Raw genomic sequence first — 18,004 nt, 5'->3', positions numbered from 1 at the left:
ACATCTACTCTGCCCTGGTGAGACCTCATCTTGAGTACTGTGTTCAGTTTTGGGCTCCCCTGTTTAATAGGGACAGGGATCTGCTGGAGAAGGTCCAGCAGAGGACTGTGAGGAGGATGAGGAGACTGGAGCACTGCCTGAGGAGGAGAGGCTGAGGGACCTGGGGCTGCTTAGTCTGGAGAAGAGAAGACTGAGAGGGGATTTAATAAATGTTTATAAACATCTGCGGGCTGGGGGTCAGGAGAGGGGGACAGGCTCTGCTCACTGCTCCGTGGGATAGGACAAGGAGCAATGGGTGTAAGCTGCATCACAGGAGGTTCCAGCTCAATGCAAGCGGGAACTTCTTTCCTGGAAGGGTCCCAGAGCAGTGGCACAGGCTGCCCAGAGAGGTTGTGGAGTCTCCTTCTCTGGAGCCTTTCAAGGTCTGTGTGGATGTGTTCCTGTGTGACCTGAGCTAGATCGTATGGTCCTGCTCTGGCAGGGGGGTTGGTCTGGATGATCTCTTTGTGTCCTTTTCAACCCCTGTCATCCTGTGAGCCTGTGAAATACTTAGGCTTCAGACTTGCAGATTTTGTGTTTAAAGCCCAGGACTACTTGCAGGTTATGTCACAGAGCTTTTGTTGTCCTAATGAGTTTATAAGAAGAAAGAATTGAAACTACATTTCTGCCTTTATTATAATAGACTCCTCCAAGTGCCTCTTATAAGATACTAAAGTGCTCACACGTTCACAAGGAAGCCACAGCAGCAGCAGTTCCCAAGCTGATCTGCTATCAGCGAGAGAGACAAGCACAGGTTTACATAGCTTTGTCACTGGTTAGCTTTGCAAATGTTGTTCCATACATCACCCAGCTCTTCACTGAAATCAAGGCTGTTTGAGCACTGATGTAAATCAACCCACACTGGCCTATAAAAGCTTCTTATTGATTTGGTTTTATCTTTTTTTCCCTTCTTTTCTTGTTTAAGCCGTTAGTAAACAGTATTTGAAAGGTACACAGGGAATTCGTGACAGTTTAACTAAAGCCATTTTAATAACTGGTAGCAGTTTAACTGCAAAGCCTGCCTGCAGCTAAGGCTGTAAAAAGACTGCTTTCTCAACAGATCTTGTCTCCTCTCACAATAGAGTGATCTGCTGAGCACGGCAACTTGCATGAATGCTCACTGCTTTTGACTCCTGTTAGTTTGGTGAACTCTCTAGCAGAGGAAGAGTGACAGTGGTCATCAGCTTCCAGCAGCATCAGCAAAGCCCTTTCAGCTACTTGAAAACCGATAGCATTGCTGGCCTTGGATGGCTGTAACAGGTCAGAGTGAGATTGCAAGTGTGTATCTTGACCTTCATTACGGTTGAGTGTCCTCCAGGAGCCGTAGACCTGTTTCTTGCATTAAGAGGCAAAGTTTATTAGCTCTGAAATGGTGAAAACAGTGTGAGGGTTCTACAGGCCCTGCACTGATGCTGGCTTCCATTCAGACACCTGCTTGGCACAGTCACAAATGCACCATGGCTGCAAAAGAGTTGAGTGCAGCAATGCTTTGAGCCATGCTTCAGCTGAAATACCTGCTGTTAGCAGTGCTCTGTGATGCATCAGAGTTGGTGTTGTTTGCTCCTCGGCTTGCATTTGTTTCTCTTTAGATGAAAAGGCACTTGTAGGCACGCAGCAACAGCTTAATAAGATGTGTGTGTGTATCTGTTTTGTTTCCTGTGAGAACTAGCAGTGTGTTAAATTCACCAGCAGTTAGAAAAAAGATCGTTAGATGTTGTTGTTGTTGTTGTTTTGGTTAACACTGTGGAGAGCACAGATTAATTGAGATAATGGTATCAGGTAAAATTTATGTCTTGGATAGTAAGGATACACAAGCAGTCTTTGCCTTGAGAGCCATGACATGTCACAGAATCACAGATTTATTTATTTAGACTGGAAAAGACCTTTAAGATCATCGTGTTCAGCCATTAACAAATACTACCAAGTGCTCAACTATGTCCTTCAGCACCGCATCTCTGTGTCTTTTAAATCCCTCTGGGGCTGGTGATTACACCACTTCCCTGGGCAGCCTGTTCCAGGGCTTGATAACCTTTTTGTTTTCATGAAAGAATTTTTGCCTAATGTTCAATCTAAACCTCCCCTGGGACAACTGGAGGCTGTTTCCTCTTGTCCTGTCACTCGTTCCTTGTGAGAAGAGACTGATCCCACCTTCCTACGATCTCCTTTTCAGTAGTTTTAGAGAGTGAGAAGGTCTCCCCCGAGCCTCATTTTCTTCGGGTTAAACAACCCCACTGGACAGCAGCAAGCAGTTCGGAGAGTGGAGTGGCTGGAGGGGATCAGAGGTGTAGCATCTGTCAATAGAAGCCTTTGAAAAGGTTAGGCAAACATCTGCCAGGATGCTAAAGCTCTAGCTGATTCTGCTGAAGCAGGAGGTTAGTCTTGAATAGGCTTTCAAGGCTCCCATCTGTCCTTTTTCTACAGCTGGGATAATTTTGTCATTTCCTTCTGACTCTTTCCCAAGCCTTCTGCATGGTCTGCTATGAAAATCCTCCAGAGGTGTTTCTTAGTGGCCACAGAGATTTGAAGTGATGGAAGAATATGCAGTCATTTTGTGTCCTGTTCCACTAGACCTTTCTGTATCCATCAGGCAGAGCTCAGCAACTATATACTGAAACTAAACAGCTGCTCACTTTACAAAGTTCTCTCAAAAATAGCAAAGCTGGTGGCTAAACCTCTTTATCACTTGGCTAGCACAGAGTTTTTCTCTGAAATCCCACTTAATCCAGAGTGTGTATCTCTAAAATAAGTTGTCTGATCAGTATTTCTTTTCCTGCTCTGGTGTTTGTAACAGTGGAACCTTTAAGGAAAGATAGAATTGCTACTTTGATGGGGGGTGAGGGAAATAACCCCCAACAACTAAAAGCTTTTGGCAAATCTTTGAGGCTTGTTTCTTTTCTGAATAGAAGTAGTGTGGTGGCTGTGACAACAGGAAATCAGACTTGGGGGGAGAGGTAGTGGCTTTTCTTAGATGAGCTCATACAATTGATAAAAGTAGATAAGCTTTTAAGCCTGCTCTGAAGTAGAGCTTGCCCCCTGTAGTTTTCCAGCTGTATCAGTTAGCTAATGAAATATATTATTTAAAACTAAACCTTCTTTTCTTACAGGATTCTATGGGTAAACATTTTGCCAAGCAGATATTTAATGTTCAGCAATCTTCATGTTTTCCATGTCCTCTATGGGGTTTCTGTTCTGTAACCCTTCTCTACATGGAATAGATTTCTGCTCTGAGTGTTACTAATGGAAGATGTAGTATAGGGGAGACTAAATGCAGGTAAATAGGATTTACCCTCTTCTAATTTGGGCAGAACTGGGGTTAAGCTGCTTCTTGGTGAGACCACTAGAGAGATGAATCTGCCCATTCTTGGGTTTTATTGTTTTCCTGTGAGTAACCAAAGACTTCATGTGCCTGGCATTTAGCCAGCAAGTATGGGGTTAAAGAAGAAAGTATGGGGTTAAAGAATCACAGAATTTCTTAGATTGGAAAAGACATTCAAGCTCCTCGAGTCCAGTCTTCAGTTTCACACTGACAAGTCCTTGACTAACCCACATCCCTCAGCACAACATCTCATCATTGTGAATCACTATGGTTGGAAAGGACCACCAGGATCAGCCAGTCCAACCTTCATCCCAGCATCCTTCATCACTAGACCATAGCCTCAAGTGCCACATCCACTCTGTTTTTTAAACACCTAAGAAGAAATATTAATAATGACTTCAGAGGCTTCAAACTTCTTGTTTCTTTCAGAATTTAGATCTTTTCACTAACCTGTCCAGGGAGCTTTAAATAGTGCTTATCATCTGAATGCCTATTTCAGGTCATTGAACAGTGATTGTTATCTGAATGCATCTCCCAAATGCATTACTGGGGAGAATCTGTCCTCTTCAGCAGTGCACATTTGTTCAAGTGGGACACTCCAAAGTGCCACCAGATCTTGCCTATAGAGTCATAGAATCAACCAGGTTGGAAGAGACCTCGAAGATCATCCAGTCCAACCTATCCCCCAGCCCTATCCAGTCAACTAGACCATGGCACTAAGTGCCTCATCCAGTCTTTTCTTGAAGACCTCCCTTCCTAAAGGAAAGAGGTGCTCAGAAGGGGAGGGCTGCGGGGTTTGGAAGTGCTGTTTAGCAGAGTTACTCTTCAGAGTATCGTATGGTAAATTAAATTATCACCAATGCCATCTGCCTTTGAAGGAGTCTTTATTCTATCCATAAATGTTGTTTATGGAAAATTGAGGGGGGGGAGGTGGGAAAAAGCCCAACCCCAAAGCCCTATTTCTGTGTTTCCAGGCAACACAGTAAGTGTTCTTCATAGAATAACCTTAAGTGTGCTCAAGGAGCTTGTGGCTGTGCTGTTTACCCGAGCTGCCTAGGTGAGATCACTCCCTTTGCAGTGTGATTGGTGCGTGCCATGCTATTAGCAGCTCTGCTGCATGGAGATCTGGCTATTCATAAATCCCAAATAGCACCATGAGGTTACAGTGAGGGAAGCAAACTGCACTTTTTTAGCTCATAGTCCTCTTACTACGTGCACTGAAGCAGGGGACCTGCGATGAGCATTCCCAGTCATGCTGAGTGAGGCAGCTGGCTGGTGCAAGGTGGTGTTTCAGCTTTCAAGGTTCATCTCATCTTTCATAGCCATTACAGAATGATAGTCCAGTCCTTGCTGGTTGGGCCTCATCTTGAGTACTGTGTTCAGTTCTGGGCTCCTCAATTTAAGAAAGATCTTGAGGTGCTTGAATGTGTCCAGAGAAGGGCACCAAGGCTGGTGAGGGGCCTGGAGCACAGCCCTGTGAGGAGAGGCTGAGGGAGCTGGGGGTGTGCAGCCTGCAGAAGAGGAGGCTCAGGGCAGACCTCATTGCTGTCTACAACTACCTGAAGGGAGACTGTAGCCAGGTGGGGTTGGTCTCTTCTGCCAGGCACACAGTGACAGAACAAGAGGACACAGCTTCAAGCTGTGCCAGGGCAGGTTCAGGCTGGATGTTAGGAAGAAGTTCTACATGGAAAGAGTGTCTGGCGTTGGAATGGGCTGCCCAGGGAGGTGGTGGAGTCCCCATCCCTGGAGGTGTTTAAGAGGAGGCTGCATGAGGCACTTAGTGCCATAGTTTAGTTAATTAGAAGGGTTAGATGATGAGTTGAACTTGATGATCTTAGAGGTCTTTTTCAACCTGGTTAATTCTGTGATTCTTCTTGTCATACAAACAGGTATGGGGCTAATAAATAGACCTAGCACTGTTATCAGCGCTGACTTTGCTGCTCAAACAGAAGAAACCTTCCTGTTCAGCAGTACATCAAAGAGTAATGGGCTTTAAGGAAAGGTTTGCTTTGTGATGTTTCTTCCTATCCTCCTGATGTGGATTCCTCATCCAGAGTGGGGGCTGCTGCAAAAGAGTCGCGAGTGTATTTGGAATGCCAATATCCTCCTTACTCTGCAGGATATAAAACCACACTTACAAAATGCAGGGAGTAATATTCATCAATACACAGAGTGTACAGTGACCTGATAAGAACTGGATGATGAAATCTGTTTGAGGAGGCAGTCATCAAACAATATTTGTATCAGGGCTTTACCTGAAGGTGAGGGAGAGCAAGAAGATTGCTGCTGTGGTGGTAGTTTCACGCTCTGGCAGACAGGTGGAAATGAGGTTATGTTGGCTTACAGTAAAAGTGCATTTAAAAGATTACCTTTGTGACCACAGAGATAGTTTAGTTAAGCTCATCTACAGAATTTGTGTGCTTTATACAAGTACATCAACTAAATTGATCAGCTCTTTGAATCTCTCTGGGGCTATCCAAGTTCTTAGTTTCCACCCTGAGTTTGCATAGAGGCAGTGTGCTCCCCAAATATCTGTGTCTTGTTTGTTTCTGCCTTAAATCTAACTCCACTTTGCAGTGGAATAGCTGTCCCCTGCTGCCAGTGGTAGCCTGGGCTTGTTGCTGTGACAGTTTGTACAATTCCTTGGGAAAAACATAGCTGGACAAATACGACAGATAAGTAATCAGAATTTGTTTACAGCCTGTTGTGTGGTGCCGCATTGGACACACCTGTACTGGCTGTGACAGGGTGGTTACAGTGCAAGGAAAGGCTGTGCCAAGAGATAACCTCAGGTCCCAGAAGCCACCCAGCTCTGCTGCCTAGCAGTGTGCTGCCTGCACTGCAGTGACAGTCCTGCTCTCGGAGCTGGCTCCTTGAGCCTTTCTCTTTGGTGCTGTGCATCATGGCTAAATAGGCCTCGTTCAAATCAATGGCCCAGATTCTTGCAGAGCTTTTTCATAAAGCTCTTATTGTGTCCTGGGTGAGACCAAAGGAAGCAAATCAAATGTTAGGCTATGTTACAGGCTCAGAAAACCAAGACAAGCCATGGTATTGTACAGTCTCACCTTGGATGCTCTTTAGCTTTGGCTGCCTTACAAAAGGCACATCAGAAATAGGCAACTTAGGTTACCAGAATAGGCTGGGGTTTGGAGGAGTTGAGAAGATGAGAAAGGATAGGAGAGGGATTAATGAATGAAAAGAGCTAATTATGTGTTCCTGTCTTTCTTCTTAGTCTAAGGAGTGATACATAAATTAAAAGCCATAATAACTTCTGTTCCTATGTATATATAAAGCAGAATGTCACAGAATACCTTGGAGGCAAGAGGGGGAAAAACCTTAAAGCCTGCTTTTCATCTCTCACCCACTCTTCCTCCTCCCAGAAATCCCCACTTGCCTCCCTGTTGTCAATATTTACCTTGGTTATATTGAAGGCACACAGCTGTAAAAGCCTAACAGAGAAAAGCAGGATCATCAGTTCCATAAAGGAAGGAAACTGTCCAAACCCTATTGCACGCCTGGACAGCCTTGCAGTTTCTCTCTCTGGTACCTGCTAGTTGTAGCTGCTGAGGTTGGTAAATGGTGTCTTTCAGTGCACAGCTCTAAAAGAGAGAGGAGGAGGAGAAGGAATGATAACTCAAAGCACTGCACAAGCATTAAGTAGCCCTAACTCAGTGCCCACCTCACCAGCTATGCATAGGGCAGCCTGCTTGACCCCTGCTGTGTGCTAGGAGACTGAAACAGAGATAACAGTTAAACGGTGTGTATGGAATTCAAGGGCACAGCTTCTTTTTGCTTTCTTATCTGTACAGACTTATCAGTTGACTTTTAGCCATTCTTACACAAGTTATTTAAATCCCACCCACACTCTTAAGAAATTAAGATTCATATATATATATATATATGTGTGTGTGTGTGTATATATATATAATAGCTCATACTTAGCCCAGCAGACAGCTTTCAGGTTTCATCTGAATGTTGCTGTATTCATTAAACCTCTCAATGTTGCCAGCTGGTCACTATTTCTTGCCTGCTGGAAGACCTTTGAGTCCCTCTTTACTTTAGGACTTCACTGTTTTGGTTAAATTCTGTTACCAGGTACTCCTACATCTTTTATCACCAGCCTGTAGTGTTAACTGCAAAGGTGATGATGATTTGATGTCTCTGAAAGTCTATGATGCTTGGATGCTCTTTGGAACAGTCATTTATTGTGTTTGTTCTGAAGAGGAGACAAAAAGAAAGGCATCTGGATTTTCCTTCTCAGATGCTATAGATTTAACAACACCAAAGGTCATCTTGAAGTAATGCTGCTGATTTTAGAAGGAAATTGTGATGGAGTTGATAGTTGCACTGAAGGCTAGGTTTTTGGAACTGCTGATGTAACCAACTGGAATTGTCCCAAGCTTGGGTGAGTGTTTGTCCAAAGAGAGAAAACAAATACAGTAGCTGCAGTGGAAGGGACAGATAGGGCTACCATTCTGTTTTCCTATCAAATGTGTGTGTGTTTCTGTTTGCTGGCAGCTTTGCTTAGTAATGAAACTTGTAAGTTCAGTTCTAAGAATTGAATCCATCTGCAGAGATTTTACAGCAAAGCTCATGGGCCACTGGGAAGGATTTAGTTGCAGTTTGGGTCACAGACTTGGGTAAACTCAGATTTTCTGTGCAGTGCAGGCCTGCCTTATCTTAAACTTTCACTGTTTGCCTCTTTTTAACAAGGCTGAATCACTTACCAGCCTCATCCCCTGAAACGTGTTTTTCATCTGGGAGATGTGGTTTCCACTCCTTGCTGATGTGCTAGTCAGCAATTCATGAAGCTGCTGTCTTGGGTGAGTCTTTATACTAAAGGGGCTGTCCCTTAGCCAGACAAGTAGAGGGATGCTTTTCCCTAGGAGTCCTTGGCCCCAGATGCTCTTTCTTACTCTCCCCACTGAAGCCTCTGGTTTACCATCCCTTCCCAGAAACTTCTGGCTTTGTATTCTGCCCTGTCCTTAATGGGCAGTGAATCCAGCTGCCAGGCACTGGAGAGGGATACAGCCTATTTCCTTCTGCTTTTGTATGTATCTGGTGCACAGGGAGAGAGTTTTCAGCCTCTGCCTTCTGAGTTCTTTTAAGGTAAAAGGAAGCTGTGGTGTGACACTAGCTGAAACTCAGCCTCCATTTAGTGAACTTATGCAAATCTCAGGTTGATTAATAACAGGCTCAAACCCAGAGAAGTGGTTCCAGGCTTGATGTTTGCTGGGGTGGTTCAGACATTTTCAGTGTGAAAGTCACTGTGATAATGAGCCCTCGTTGCCAAGTGTTAGCCTGCTCTTACACAGCCAGAGCTCTCTGGAAATAGCCACAGCCTGCAGCAGAGCAGAAATCAGATGCATACTTTGAAAGAAGGTCTTAGCAGGTGGAGATTTAGGGTAGTACTGAGGGCAGTATTGAGGGCCTGCTTTGCTTGCAGCCTTTTCATGGTCTCAGGTCTGATGTTGTGGAGGAGCTGAGCTGCCTTTGGAAAGCAGCAGGGTTGAAAGAGACTGAAAATAGTAAAAACACACAAAACTTATTCTGGTTTGTCTGTGTTACCTGGGTTTGTATGACCCAAGTCACAGTGACTTCCTATCTGTGCTTGCTGGAAATAGTGGGTGCTCTGAAGGGAGAAGAGACTTTGTCTGCACATGGCTCTGCTGAGTGACCACCAGAGCTTGTGGCAGGAGGGTCTGGGGTCGGGCAAGCAGATGGGGCTGCTCTACAACTCCAGAGCAACACTCAGGTAATTACAGCCCCACCAGGCTAGCAAGATGCAATTCAGGGCAGGGTAGTGAGAAGAAGAAAATCAGATTCATTCTACTGCAATTTCTGATTGTTTGAAGTTAAGTAGAGAAGTAATCATGGGGAAGGTGCCACAGTGCAAGAAATGAAGGAGGGATGGGTGATGTATGGAGGAGGGGAACCCAGGCTGTGCAGAGGGAAGTCAGCATGTGATCAGTGTGCACTGATCTGAATCTAAGAGCCCAGCTGTTCTCTCTACATCTTCATCCTTTCTAGGTGTCTTCCTTTGCGTTCTGAATTTCATGACTGCATTTGATACAGGGAAGAACTTGCTGCAGAGGCCTTGCTGGGACGTGTGTTACAGGCTGCACACACAGGCTGACATCACCCAAATGTAAAGAGTTCCACTATCGATCCACATTTTAGCAGAGTTCTGTTACATAACATAGGTCATGAAAGCAGGGGCCTGCTGAGATGCCTCGCAGTGTGCAGTGTTCTGAGTCTCCTGTCTGCACTGGGCTGTGCTAATCTCTGTGCCAAAAAGCTGGGCAAAGGAACAAGTCAGGACACAGTGTCACAGTCTGCTGCAGACACGGTGACTCTTAGGAGTGTCACTTAGAAGTTAACTGAAAACCTTGGAAGCTTTCTTTCCAAGTGTTTCCCCACCCACTTTGCACAGGATTTCTGCACTACTTTAACAAGTTTTCAAGTTGCTTTACGGACACCCAAGATGAGATCCTTTGCTTTATGTAAATCACACAATCACAGAGTGTCAGGGGCTGGAAGAGACCTCCAAATCTCATCCAGTCCAACCCCCCTGCCAGAGCAGGATCACCTACACCAGGTCACACAGGAACACATGCAGGTGGGTTTTGAACATCTTCAGAGAGGGAGACTCCACAACGCCCCTGGGCATTCTGTTCCAGTGTTCTGTCACCCTCACAGGGTAAAAAATTCCTCCTCATGTTTCTATGGAACTCCCTATGTCTCAGCTTCCACCCATTGCCCCTTGTGCTGTCGTTGGGCATCACTGAGCAGAGCCTGACTCCATCCTGGCACTCACCTTTACATCTTTATAACCAATGATGAGGTCACTTAGTCTCCTTTTCTCCCAGCAGCACAGCCCCAGCTCCCTCAGGCTTTCCTTGTAAGAGAGATGTTCCATTCCCTAAATCATCTCAGTGGCTCTGTACTGGACTCTCTCAAACACTTCTATGTCCCTCTTGACCTGGGGGGGCGAGAACTGGACACAGTACTGCTGATGCAGCCTAAATCATTGTTTGTAAGCAGGCAAGCTATGGAGATAAAGCACCTTTCCACCACAGGACCTGTGTGCCTCCCAGGGTAATGTACACCATACACTTATGTAATGCTCCAGGTTGTTGCCAGAGTAAAAATATCTGCTGTTGCTCTCTGTGGTTAGCTTAAAACTTCACATCTGATCTGCTGTCTCTAGTTCCTAGCTTTCACAATGTGCTGTTGGTTAGAAACTGTCTGAGCAGCTACTCCCTTTGCCCCCTGAGACAAGTGGGAACATGGGCTAAAGGTTGTAGATGGTCTGATCAGGAAGTTCACATCAGTGTCAAGTGCAGTTGCATAGCCTTGCCATGGCTGGTGGAAGTTTTTGTGTGGGGAGAGGAGCAAAACAGTATTTAGGGAGAGACTTGTATAAAGCATGTGGGAAAAATGGATGCAGCTGTAGTCCTTCAAATGTGATGATGACCAAACCAGCAGGATAAATGCCATTAACGGTTACTTGATCCTTTTCTAGTTGACAGAAAAAACCACGAACTACATTTGTTGTTAGAGGGTTTATTTACTACTTGAGAACTCTAAATTGTTCTTGCTCTATGCTGTCAACAAACTTCCCATAAAAGCCCACCCAGTTACCACCATATTCTTGTATTTTGGCACAGAAAGTGTTTTAGCCATGCACAGCTCAGTGAAGGATTTAGCAGGATAAGCAAGTGCAAAATTGAATGACTTTAAAATAGACGGTTTCTATCAAGAGACTCTGTCCTGGGAAGGAATGGAAAAGGCATTTATTTGCCAAGTTCAGACTCCTGTTTCTATTGCAGCTTTTGATGGTAGCCCTGACTTTTAAACAGGCTGCAGTCCTTCCCGTGGTCCTAGGTGCTTGAGATGGAGAATTGTTAGGCAGGAAGCCTCAGTGTGAAGCTGATTGTGCTTTAAGAGCGGCTTGGACACCTCTGCAGCCAATGTTCCTTAGCATTATACTTGGAGAAAAAACGTTTTGCATAGTGACTTGTTTGTGGTTGTTCTCTCTCTTTTTAATAGCCACGTAAAATGTCAAGGAGCTGGCCCAAGGCAGTGTAGCAGGGTTGCAGGATAACCATGGCCAGTACTTTTCTGTTGTTCTTGCAGCCAGATGCCTTAACTTACCCTCTCCCTTGGGGAGTATTCTTGTAATTCCTCTATACTCAGCCCTGGATTTGTGCCATCTATCCCATACATGCTGGCTGCTTATTACCAGGCAGGCTTGTCAGTGCTTGAGGATGGAGTGGCCCTCTCTTGGGAAACTTGTGGCCAGTAAGGCTCTCTTAAGATAAAGGATCATTTGTTGTTAGGTAGAGCAACAATGGAGAGACAAGACTGCTGAGCCAAAAATCTAAAGGTATGTTTGGGTTTATGTGAGTGTCTCTCTTGTTCTGAGGCAGAGCAGGCAGTTGTGGTGTTTGATGGTGTTTTTTTTCCATCAGTGAGTACCCATGCAGAGGCTTGGTCTGTTTTTAGGACCCTATAAATAGTCCTGTCATTACCCACGCACATTCTTGTCCATTTCACCCCTGCCCTGCCCTCCTCCGGCCTCCTACAAGATCGTATAGACAAGGGGAAAAAAGGAATTTGGTCCTTTGGGGCTTGTGGTAACTGGTTATAGTCTCTGTAAAACAGCTGCTGTGTGCACACACCCAGGTGCCTGATGGTGTTGGGGCAGTGGGTACTGGGCCGTGCCCAGTGAGCTGGATGTGATCTGGATGCTCTGCAGTTACTTCCCATAGTTTTTCCAGATTTGCTAATTGAACCTCCTGTGTGCTGGCCACCTGGGCTGTGTCCACATTCCCATCCAGAAATGTGATTTATTAAGTCTCTCTCTGTGAACCAGCTCCCCAGCTTGCCTCTCTCTAGCTGCTTTCTTCTTCCCTCTGCCCCTGGGAGCAGTTATGTTTGGGAAGGGTTCAGAGCCGTTAGGAGAGTTTGTGCGGTTGCTTCTGTCCTGTGAAAGAGGGCAAAGTCCTGCACTCTGACATGTGCTGCAGAAGTTTCTATGGGGGTTATCCTGCTTCCCTGCTCAGGTCAGCTTAGGCGTGGTCAGACGATGGATTTTGAGACCCAGCCAGGGCAGTGTGCTGCCAGAGACAGCCTGAAGTCTCAAGTGACCCCAGCCCAAAACATTCCCTCCTAGCAATGTCTCGGTTGTGTTTCGACAGAAGAATGGCTACAGGACAGCTGTTAAGTGCGTACCTGCCTGTGTGTGCAAGGCTGCATTCACCTATGGCCCTGAGAATGAATTTACTGTAGAAAATGTGGCCCTTGCACATGAAAGAAAGGATAGAGATGACCTTGCAATGTGAATTCAGGCATACAAGGTTTAATTTATTCTTGGAAACAACAAGTGGGGCCCAAGGAACCCTCTAATTTGCCACAGCTGAACTTCCCTTTCTGCATCCTGATCAGTGCAAGCTCTGAACTTCACCTGCTAGCTGTGGACATGCAAACACTTTGCCTTAATGAAGTTACTCCCATGAGACTTGAGTCTGGACAGATGATCCTCAGGGGTGTCCTCTTTCTCCTTAGCCCAGTGCCCAAATTCTGCCCTCTCAGCCTTCATGAGTTCAAATCTAAATGCAGATCTTGTTTTTTTTTTCCTGTGAGCCCTGGGTCTAAGCTCACCAAAATGATTTCTCCTGGACTCATCCCAGACTTGTTTGTTTTAGCCATTGTGCAGTGATCCTTAATTCCTTATTTGCTACAGTTCCAGGATTTGGTCTCTGGTCCTTGCTGGCCGCCAGCCAGACTTGGTTTAGCCTCAACTTTACCAAGCTCAGAAGAGCTGATATGGTACATGTGGATTTCTTCCAAGTCCCATTTCACACTGAGTTACAAATCAGTGGTTGTTCATAGGAAATTCATTTTTACATTCACAAAAACAACAGAGTAAGTGAAGCCTTAGATTCATGCAGAGACAATTCAAAGGCCTTCCCTTGCTTTGAAGGCACAGCTTGCATTGTGTAACAGGTTTTGTATGCAGTGGACTGGCCAGAGTGGTAAGACAGCCTCCATCTGTGTAGGACAGGCCTCCCAACAGCATCTTCACATGGTATTGGTGAGGATGGTCAGACAGCATTCCAGCTGCATGGCAAGTAGTGCTTTGTCTCATGTCCCTTAACAGAACCAGTTATGAAGACTAGGACCTGCAGGAGGTTCCCAAGGGTGAATTGTCACAGAGCTGAGAAGGAGTATTTGTCCCCTTTCAGGATTCATCTTGAGGAGAGAGGGCTTAACAAAAAAGATAATAAAGTGAATAGGTCAGTTAGGTTTGATAGGTTGGACTGGATGATCTTGAAGGTTGCTTCCAACCTGGTTGATTCTGTGATTCTATGAATCCCAACTCCAAGGAGCTGTGCACAATGTCTTGGACACGGCTGTGATCCATGAGTTTGCTAACCAAAGGGAAGAGGGGAGAGTTCTTTAGGCCAAACTCTTTGTAGACAGCTCTGAGCTGTACTACATTTTATTCTTACTGATTGAACTCCAAATACCCTCTCTTATTAATGTTAAACTGCTTGGGTTTTCTTAACCTTGATGTTTGTTTAGTGCTGAGACAGACAGCAGAGTGAGTAACAGGCAGCTTGTAGATTTTGCATTCCCTAGAGAGTGGCAGTCTGCGGCTGGACAGCTGAGCTCCTCTCCATACACCCTCTAGCCACCTGAAGATCAGAAGTTACCAAGGTCACTTTAGAAACTGGTTAACACAGACTTGCATCTGGAGCTGGGTCTGGAGGGGTATTGTTCACCAGAGCATTCCTTTGTAGTGCATGAGCTTAGAGCCACCTCAGAAGGGCATCAGAAGAAAGCACTTCTCTAATGTGGATACTGACAGCAAGCCAGGCAAACAGCTTCTATGGTTCAGCTGCTGTTCATTAACCTAGGAGGAGCTGTGTACCCTCATGAAAAGGGGGAAGAATCATCTGCTAAGGCATTCTTTCAATCTACTAAGCTTTAGAGATGTATCTTTAATCGACCTATTTGTAGTAGTCCTAGAAACCATGAATCTGGTTTTTTTGTGTCCCTGCCAAGACATGAATAATCTCAAGATCTCAACTTCTTTTAGCTCCTTGAATGAAGCTTTGTATTTTTGCTACCTAATAAGTGCAAGAGGGAATGTCAAATTTGGACAAGCTCTGGGGAATGAATAAACCAAACCCCTTGTGGTCTAGGGGTGGGGGGCAAGCACTTCAGAAGAATGCCTCTTTTGAGGGAGTAAGTGTCCTTAGTGACAAACCAAAGAGTGTGTGGAAAAATAGAACCTAATGAGGTGAATTGAAGTCAGCTGTGAGAACAGCCCAGGTGTAACCACTGAGTCTCACAGCCTGTTGCAGCTTGAAGAAAGGAGATTTTGGATCTTCTGGTGGGGCTGCAGTGGGTTAGCAAAAGCCCTTGATGACTTGCAAGTCCCATAAAAGCTGAATATGTGGCCATTGAGACAGCAATGTGTATGAAAGAGGTAGGAAAATACCATTTGAAGGATGTGTAAGGTTTGAAGCACAGGCAGTAAATATAATCTCAGAATGTTTTAAAATGCAGCCTTGCATTCCTAGAGGCTACAAAATGAAAGCTTCTCTGTGTTGCTCTAACCTTATTTCCTGATGTGATCAGTCATCAGGCCTCATTCTTAACACTTTGGGTTTGTCACTACTTATCATTCAGGTATCAGGTGCAATACCTTTCTGAAGGGCCAGTCCTCTTTGACACATACAGCAAGAATTTGGTTGTATGAAGAAGAGAGTTTATCCTCCTCCCCAGACTCTGATGTACTGATCCTAACAACAGAGTCAGTTTTGTGAAGACAGACAAATGAGATTGCTAAGGTTAGATCAGGAGCAATGCTCTGAAATCCTGACCATTTTTTTTCTTGACTTGCATGCTAGGGTGATCAATTCCTCTGCTTACATTCTTTCACGACTCTAATGAATGGTTCTGTTGCTGTGCCTCCCGTGGTGTTATCATGACAAAGAGTTTTTTTGCTCTTTTAGACATAGCAAATGCGTGGTAAAGGAATGGAAGAGACTAGGAAAGGCATTTGAAGTTTGTTATGAAAAAGGTAGTGGTTGTGGACAGCAAGGAAGGAGGGGAAACCACAGGGAAGTGTTCACGGGGGCCAGTGTGGGGCTGCTTAGTCATCGCCCAAAACACCTGATGCGAGTTCATTAAGGCACCAGATTAGGTGGAGGATGTTCAGGCTGTTCTGGTTGGAGAGATTCTTGCCCCCCTGCTTTTATTGCTGCTAGGAGTTGCACCACCTGATGTCTGGCCATTGTAATGCCTCTGTCCAAATGAGGAACAAACAAACAAAACAATCAACCCTCACCCCAAAAGAGTCCTCCAATGGCTTTGGCTGGAGGCAGTACTGAGTTCTGTTTGCAGCAGCTGAGTGGGCAGGTTTTAGGGGAGAGACCTGCCCCCTCAGAGAGCAGTGACACCCAGGGTAGTGCAATGACCTCTTCAGCTGGTGTAGCTGCAGATGGGAGACACCGTGCAGCTGGGAGCTCTCTCAGCAGGGTTAAAGACACTGAGGGTGAATGCCAGTGTTCACAGCCGTTCTGCTAAGCTTGCCACAGCTTGCCGCAGCTGCTGCTACCCTATGACTGCAAGAGAGAGAAATCCAGTCCTAAAAACTAACATCAAGTATCTCAGAGCCCTGGAAAATTATCTGGTTTTACTTGTAAGTGTTGCTGGGAAAGAGTTGTCTGGTCACCCTCTGAGATATTCATTTGATGTGAGGGCATTGCAGTAACAGGCACTTGGAGTGCTCCTGCTTGGATAACTGTTCTGTGGAAAGAATGTAAGATCTTGGTTTGCCAGTTCTTCAGAGTCATCTGTTTGTGCTGAGCTGGGCTCAAAAAAAGTTGCCCCATTGGACTGCAGTGGAACTGTTCCAAGTTACAGCAGCAAAGTGCTGACACATGTGTTTGCAGGATCAGGCTTTTCACATTGACACTGATTGGTCCCCTTTTAGCTTCATCAGGACATTTACTTAGCTGTGGCAATAAGGAACAGTTGCGTTTCTGATGACTTAACAGGGTGCACAGATGCTGAGTGCTGTGCTCTGCAAGCAGCTTTTATGGCAGTGCTTGCTGTGCAAGAGGGTGCCTTCATGCTTTCGGTGATGTTTGCCTGCGGTGGCTTCATGTGTAGCTGTCATGCACTCTTTCTAGGTGAAAGGAAACCTGCTGTCTATCGATGTTTTCATCTTAAAGACTTGTTGGTGTTGTTTTCCCGTAGGAGCGTTTCACTTGAGCTCTGTGTACTTGCATCGATACTTGGTCAAACATCCTCTTGTGTTTCCCCAGCGGAACGCTGAAGCTATGCAAACCGGACCGTAGAGCTGTCCCCGTGTCCCCAGGCTGCACTGGCTTCTGCACTCATCAGTACCCGAGCCAGCCTTGTGCCGTGCTCCACGTTCCCTCGTGGAACTGCTCCTGGAGCTGCCCTTCCTGGCCTGCCAGTGGAGATCTCTTCGGTCTCCTGTTGCGCCCTGGTTTCTCATGCGAACGAGGCTCGGTTTCGTCTGCCCTTTGGCTTGGAAGAGTTGTGCTTTGGAAATACTTGTGTGAGGGCTGGGCTGCAGAAAGCACTTGCAGCAGAGATGTACTGGGGCCTGAGCAGAGCTTGTGTACTCAGGCCATATGGGAGAGCTTTTAAGACCATTATTATTTGTTTGCTACAGCTCTGCAACTTCCTCTTCCCCTTTATACATGCTTTTTTCTGACATGCTGTCACTGCCTTCATCTATCCTGATAAAGCAAAGAACATGGTATAATTTTCCTACCTTCTGCTCTCGAGTTGCTGGTTTAATGAGAGATAATTTCCCCTGAACAATATTAGGGGAGAAAAAAAAATCTGTCTGCCAAGGTTCTTTGTATAGGAACAAAAGTTACCATCAGCAGGCTTCCCCACGAATAGCCAAGCAGGGCAATCAGGTGCAGGGGGTGAAGAGCCTTCAGGGAACTCCTCAGGACTTGCTGCTTCCAACGTTTTGGGGAAGTCCCCACACCTTCCTACCTTATCCTTGTCTTGTCTTGTCCCTTTCCCTTTCCCTTTCCCTTTCCCTTTCCCTTTCCCTTTCCCTTTTCCTTTCCCCCCTCCTTTTTCTTTCTCCTTTTCCTTCAAAGGATGTTAACAGTTTCGTGGATGGGGATGACCTCTCATCTGACATCCAGGAAGACTTGGTTGAGGCATCTTCTTGCATCTCAGGTAATTGCTCTCTTGCAAGAGTTTTTTTTGCTCAGCACAAGCCAGCTCTTTGCCTGTGGTGCAAGAGGAGCCCATTCCTTCTCTTTTTGTAACATTTTGGCCTGAAGTAAGGGAATAGGCAGTGGGAATTAAACAGTGCTGCTCATTAGTTTATTTTATTAGCTCACAAAATGCAACCTGACTTGCCAGTATTGCATTCTTTCTTTTTCCATGCTGCTGTTGAACATTTTATGAAGGGCAAGTAGTTAGGAAGTACACTTCTCTTCTGGAGAAACTTAACCAGCTTAACGCCAAGCCCCCCCCCCCCCCAGGTCTCCTACTTGGGCATCTCTCAATGATTTAACCTTGCAACTGCTGTTAAACCTTCAGGAGTGGAGTATCCCTTGGCTCTCCACAGTC

The 18,004-nt window shown here is 45.6% G+C and overlaps 1 protein-coding gene and 1 long non-coding RNA gene across 3 annotated transcripts in view; both read left to right on the top strand.

The window, feature by feature from the left end:
- Window positions 1-18,004, top strand: part of SESN1 (sestrin 1) — a 72,424-nt gene that overhangs the window by 34,341 nt on the left and 20,079 nt on the right. The gene's annotated exons all lie outside the window — the stretch shown is intronic.
- On the top strand, window positions 15,479-17,407 carry LOC135189607 (uncharacterized). Its single transcript, XR_010308168.1, has 2 exons — window positions 15,479-16,073; window positions 16,634-17,407. It is a non-coding gene; the product is annotated as an uncharacterized LOC135189607 (long non-coding RNA).

Source organism: Pogoniulus pusillus, chromosome 33 (assembly GCF_015220805.1).
Source record: "Pogoniulus pusillus isolate bPogPus1 chromosome 33, bPogPus1.pri, whole genome shotgun sequence".
Taxonomy (NCBI): Eukaryota; Metazoa; Chordata; class Aves; order Piciformes; family Lybiidae; genus Pogoniulus; species Pogoniulus pusillus.
This window is presented reverse-complemented; position numbering and strand designations above follow the sequence as displayed.